Raw genomic sequence first — 6,689 nt, 5'->3', positions numbered from 1 at the left:
TCGGTCGGAAACACTGGTTTTCATATATTTCGTTCCGCCAGAAAGTTTACTCATGTTTACTACTAGTAAAGAATTGTGACTTAATGTCCTGAACTAAAGCGCCAGGAAATTTAAATAGTTTTAAATTTGATGTTGATTATGGATTTAAGAAAAGTAATCACAGAGATAAAATTTATAAATATGCATTGGTTTACATAGTACACCATATAAATAATAGTGTTAATTAAAATTATAATCTTGCGATTTATAGGTATTATCCTAATCTTTAAAAAAAAAAGGGGACAGTTATATATATTTAAACTGCAATAACACATTTCTAAAAATATTTGTTATAGTTGTTTTACAAAGGAAAACATGTAGCCTATGATTAATTTCCTTATATGATTGAACAGTTTTACACATGTCCACACCATATGCCTCTATTTTACAGTGGCATCTTGTTTTTCAGAGCTTTGTTTACAGTTAAACTATCGTGCAAATTAGAAACATGAGTTAAAGCTCAAATGTAAAATACACAAAAATAAGATGTAGGAACAAATAAAAAAAGAAAATAAATAAAACAACTTCATAAAAAAAAACACCTAGAGGTCTGCAACCTCTTAAACCATTAAAATGATTAAGTAAGTTGATTATTTTGGATGACTCATTTTGTTTTTATGTCTTTCAGTATTATATGTTTTAAGCTTTGTTATTTTACAGTTAGAAGAGGAGAGTATGAATTTTTGCCCAACCGTTTTAAATAAATAACCATAAAATTAATGATATATGTTTCATTATTAAACGTATAAGATATGTTGTTAAATTTAGATAAATGACAATACAAAGTATCTCATATTTGCTCAGAAAAAATATCTTATTTTTCTTTCTTGGAGATATAACTTTAAAAGTGAATCCAGAAGAAGCGACATGACACCATATGCTCAATAGTTTCATCCACACAACCAAAAATATATATTTATATATTTGCCATTGAAGGGTAATACAGATGTGCAATTTTGAAAATAACCTCTTTGATTTTGTTCATAACCACGAGGGGCATTCAATAAGTAATGCCTCTGGCCCACTTCCAGATGTTTGATCGAGCTGAAATTTTGCATGTGAAGTATTTTAAATCTCTATAGATTAAATAGCAAATTACAGCTCTGAACTAATTGTGGTTTCTGATTTACCGGTGTTAAAACTGAATCAAGTCTGAGTTTTTGTATTTGAAAGGACGCACACAATGGGAGACTTTTGATCACATGAAAGAAACTTATAGTTACTTTCATTTGATAATGTCCCATAATATAACCTTGTAAAACATTTCGCAAGGTATTGTAACGGTATCATCACCATAAATTACTTTAATTTCATAAAAAGTCTCCCGTGGTGTGAGTTCTTTCCAATAGAAAAAACGTATCACCGCTCGACACTCAACAGGCTCCATTTAAGACTTTACTCAGTTCAAACACCTGTAAGTCAGAAACGACAAGTAGTTCAGAGCTGTAATTTGCTACTTAATCTATAGAGATTTAAATAACTTCACATGCAAAATTTCAGCTGGATCAAACATCTGGATGTGGGTCAGGGGCATTACTTAATGAACGCCCCTCGTATATCATTAAAGTAGCAGGAAGATCAAGTTCCAGAGTTTCATGTCCATGAGAGTTAAGTGATGCTTACATATAGGGGTAGCAACTGGAACAAACCAGTTCCTGAAAAAACTATTTTTACGTCTCTTATCTGTAAGTTGAATACCAGAAACAGTAGGAGAAGAGCGTTATACAGGTAGAGAGGTAACTGCTATGATGTTCTGTGCTAAAGAGATCTTTCCGATAGGAGTACAACTGATCACCATTTCAACCTGTTATAGAATTATCGATACCAGATTTTCTTATAAAGGATTAGGAGTAAAATTCCCCATTTGCATTCATCAGAGCATTTAAAGTGTTACAATTATTTATAAAACAGCTCTATATAAAAATGTTTTGCTTTATGTACTAAATGCATGTTGTTCCATAGAATACAGTTGTGAGGTGAAGAGTTATGTTTATAGATCAGATTCCAACACAACAGTTTATGTGTTAATTTCATCCTGAAGTTGGGCTGATGAGCTGCATCTTATTATTGCTAAAGTATTAAAATAGAGTTAAACTTTTTTGACAGAGAAGCCAATAAGAACAGCAACAGATGAAGCAAAGTCGCCATCTAGAGTCAGTCTTTACAAATGGTTTAATATTGCCAGCAGACTGCACGTTTATGAGAATTAACCAAATTTATATTGTATCTTTAATATGGTTTTCCAACTGTGGATTATAAACGGATCTTTCTCTTTCCTTAATCACGTCAACAACAAAAAAATGGACGCACTTTGTAAAATATAAAATATATGATCAATCAATCAATAAATCCTGCATATTGCTTTACATCAAAGCTGCTTTATAAAATCCGAATACTTTCATACTTCATTAGCTTATTTGGGCTTAAGTGCTTTGCCCATTGGCACATCAACAGGTAACTACTAACAAACCCACAAGTTTGCAAAACCACTATTTGTCCTATTGATCCACAATCTTATCTTATTTTTGTTTAAATATTGCTTTTGCTTTCAAATTGAAAGGTTAAAAACTGTTTATATAAAAGTAAAAGTATGTTATTTTTCATTTTAATATTTATTGAATTTTAGGTCCTAAGTTTTAGGATCTTAAGTTTAATTAATTTGGTTATTTATTTACAACCTTCGCCCACAAGGTTAGGCTTTTAGTTATTGGTGTGTGCATGTTTGTATGGGTGTGTTTGTCTGTCTGTGAACAGATGACCTTGAAAAGTTATGAAGGTATTTTTAAGAAATATTTTACCAAAAGTTCACCTCAGCCCAAGAAATAATCCACAAAAATTTGGTAAGGCCCCAGATCATGTGTGAGTTTTAGCTATAGGTCTAAGTCAGAATAAGGGGCAAGTTTTGCTGCTTGGCTCTCAGAGTGCTTTTCTAAATTATTTATGTAATTATTATTATTTTTTTTATTTATTTGTATTGCTTTGTGGCGACCTAGTGGTTAAGGAATTGAGCTTGAAATCCCAAGGTTCTAAGCCCCACCCCCACAGACTGTCACTCTGGGTCTCTAAGCAAGACCCTTAACCCCTGATTGCTCCCCGGGCGCCCCACGATGGCAGCCCACTGCTCCCCAATGGGATGGGTTAAATGCACAGGTAAATTTCTCCAATGTGAGATCAATAAAAAAAGTTAAATTCAATCAAATTGTTTTAAGTTTTATTATTTCCAGTATCTGCTTAGCCTTACAGTCATTTTCTTCGACTTAATAAGTCTCTCAAACATTTTATCATCATATTTGCTTTGTTGCCTAGAAGAACCACTTTGGTCCAAGTTTTGAATGTTGGAAAAAATTGTTTACATTTGACTCAATTTGACTGTGAGAGAACTCATGGTCCACTTACTGACTGCGAGCAATTAAGGTCCTGTGGCTGCAACACAGCCCACATCATCAGCCCTCCACCGCTGTGGCTGACAGTACAGCAGATACACTCGGCATTAACCTGCTAGCTAAACTCAATTGTTAGGATTATTTTGTTGTTGTTGTAACTTCCTCTTCTGAGAATTATATAGGACATTCTCCTTGGAAGATTGCCGACTGTATTAAAGGTTAAAATCCAAAAATGGTTGCTTCTCTAAGGTCATTGCTCCTTTCAGCCATTGTATGTTGTTCACACATCCCCATATTCTCCTGAGCAGTAAACTCCCCAAACCTTACATCCTTACTAAGGATAAGAGTCAGCTGTTTGGTTGAAAAAGGTTTCCTAAGTTGTAAGGAGACGAGGTTTCCTCATTTTAGGCTTTAGAAATAAGCCAAACTTGCTCAGTCTTTTCTTATTGTCCTGAAACATTAAAAACATGGAAGCAGCATCTGCAAACTTTGATTTCAGTTGTACAATATCCTTAAATAAAGAGGCATTAAATATTGACACCCCAGGAATGAACAGGTGCGGTTAGGGTGAGAAGAGGAGAGCTTGTAAAAGAACTGCATTCAGAAGTTAAGTCATACGACAACCCTGCCTGTTAGGCAAACAGAAATTCACTATGTTGTTATTATTTCTGTGAGTCAAAGAGCTATCTATTTATTCCACGTACCGCTGCAGGAACACTAAGCCCTCTGAGACTTGGGTAAACAGGTGAAAGGCGATTAAGTCATCCTTACCAAGAGCATTCGGGAGGAGGTCCACAATACTGAGAAACAGACTGTAAAAACTCATTCCTCTTTTCTTTGGGGGGTTTATCAGGTTTTTCCACACAAGTTTTGATTTTTTCCAAACATAAATTACTTACACACTTAGTGTCACACAAGGATGAAACAGACAAACAAAAATAATTTTGTGTCATTTACTTTGTCTGTATATGCCTCATACACATATTTTTAAATTTTGCATGACACTTTTCCAGCATGTTGCTAGTTTTTCTCCACATTTTCCCATCATCAATAAATCCCATGGAATCCATCACAGTTTCAGTGTGTTTCCATAAAATAGGAGAATAAAAATCAGTAATATTAAAAAAGCCAAAAGTTGGGAATTTGAATGTGATCTAAATAACAAATAAAGGGCAAGTTTAAAATTTCAAAGCAATGTGCTCATGAAATATTCATCAGAATTGATAAAACATTAAAGGAAAATGTCTCTAATTTATTATCATATTTGTTATAAACTGAAACAAATCAATATAGCGAATCAATTCTGACAATTTGAAGGAAATTATAGAGAGAGTTTAAATAGACATAATTATTCGCACAGGCAGACATTCTCAGTATGTTGAAATAATCATGTTTCATTTAACAAAAAAGTAAAGATCCTTGATTCCATATTTTCTTGACTGAAACATCTGGAAACTGGTTAAGCTCCTCCTACCAAAGTCTCACTCACAAAGCAGTGGCTTCTATTTCTGTCTAGGTATCTGTAAATTGCAGGGTCTACATGATATTAAATAAGGCAATTATTATTAAGGTGAAATGTCTCAATGTATAATTTTATTAATACTTGCAATATGAATTATTTGATTTGTATGCATTTAATGCTCAGTGGCGCAGTGGGAAGCTTCTGGGTTCTGAGTTTGCATGTTCTCCCTGAGCATGCGTGGGTTCTCTCCGGGTACTCCAGCTTCCTCCCACAGGCTGGCTTCACTAAAGTCCGCTTGTAGGTGGGAGTGTGTGCGAGAATGGTTGTTTATCTCTGTGTTGCCCTGCGATGGACTGGCAACCTGTCCAAGGTAAACCCCGCCTCTCGCCCATTGACAGCTGGAGATAGGCACCAGCACCCGTTGCGACCCCACTTGGGACTAAGCATGTTAGAAAAGGCCTAGGCCTAGTGGTTAGGGCATAGGGCTTTGAATCCTGAGATTGGGAGTTCGATCCCCCACTCCCCCAGACTGCCACTCTGGGTCCCTGAGCAAAACCCTTAACCCCACACTGCTCCCGCTGCCGCACAATGGCAGCCCACTGCTCCCCAAGGGGATGGGTTAAATGCAGAGATAAATTTCTCCAATGTGAGATCAATAATGTTGAATTTAATTTTAATGATAATTGTATTCCTATTGATTTATTAAGCAACTCTCTCCATACTTGGGGACAGTTGCAACACTTGACAAATTCCTTTCAGCTTTATGTTAGTCGCTTTATATCAAGGTTCTACGTCTTGCACCTGTATGGGTGTTAAGGCCCTACGTTTTAAGGGACAGGTATACATTTAATTTCTATGAATATCCTGGTTCTAATTCAAATAACTTGTGAGAGATTGATAGAAATGTTGCAACTCTTCCCGCTCTCTCCTACATCAAATTAGTAATTACAGAAATCTGTCAGCTCCATTATTTTCTAAACAAAGGAAAAGCTTTTCACTGGGCTGACATGAAATCAACGGAGGGTTAGTACGTAGGTGTAGTGTTTAGGGGCCGGTCTGGGATTGGGCCAAGTTCTTTAGAGTCCTGCTAATATCTTGAAGATTTGACTCAGGTGTGTTAAAGCGGCGACACATCTAAAAGGTGCAGGACATCAGAGCTTGAGGACTGAAATTGAAGAACCCTGCTCTAGGGAGTCTAAATTTGCTCATAAGCCAGTGATCATCATGAGCCAAGAAATTATGGTTAACCCTGAAACGCATTCCTTCCTTAGTCTACTGTTTTTAATATCCTCAAGCAGAACCAACAAGCATCTGTTGTGCACCGTTTTGCACGTGTGTCACAACAGCACTTAAAATGTTTACAGCAAACAGTGTAGATTTTTCTCACTTTGTAACATGTTGGTGATCTACGGTACAACTCACCTTGTTAACCATCTTAGAGAGAAATATCATGGGGAGAAAATGTTTGAATATTGTGAGGACTTAGATTTGGGATTTAAAAAGGGTTATGAATTTTTTATTTATTTTTTTTTTTGTGATAAATCCTTGTGTATAGTGGCAGCTCAGCACTGCAAGCATATATAACAAAGCAAAAGTTGATCTACAATTTAAGTTTAATTTGAAGTGAAAATAAATGCCTGAGAGGAGATATGATGCATTCTGGATTCGGTTCCCTACCTGACCATCTAAGTTTCCAATGTCTTCACAATCTGCATTCTTTAAACTGATGGGTCACTGGGGCCACAGATTCCTATGCAAAGCTTGATTTATATAGGTCTTGGCATGGATTAATGACATCTGCAAGT

The sequence above is a fragment of the Cyprinodon tularosa genome, unplaced genomic scaffold (assembly GCF_016077235.1).
Source record: "Cyprinodon tularosa strain WSP-4 unplaced genomic scaffold, ASM1607723v1 ctg638, whole genome shotgun sequence".
NCBI classification, from domain to species: Eukaryota; Metazoa; Chordata; class Actinopteri; order Cyprinodontiformes; family Cyprinodontidae; genus Cyprinodon; species Cyprinodon tularosa.
This window is presented reverse-complemented; position numbering follows the sequence as displayed.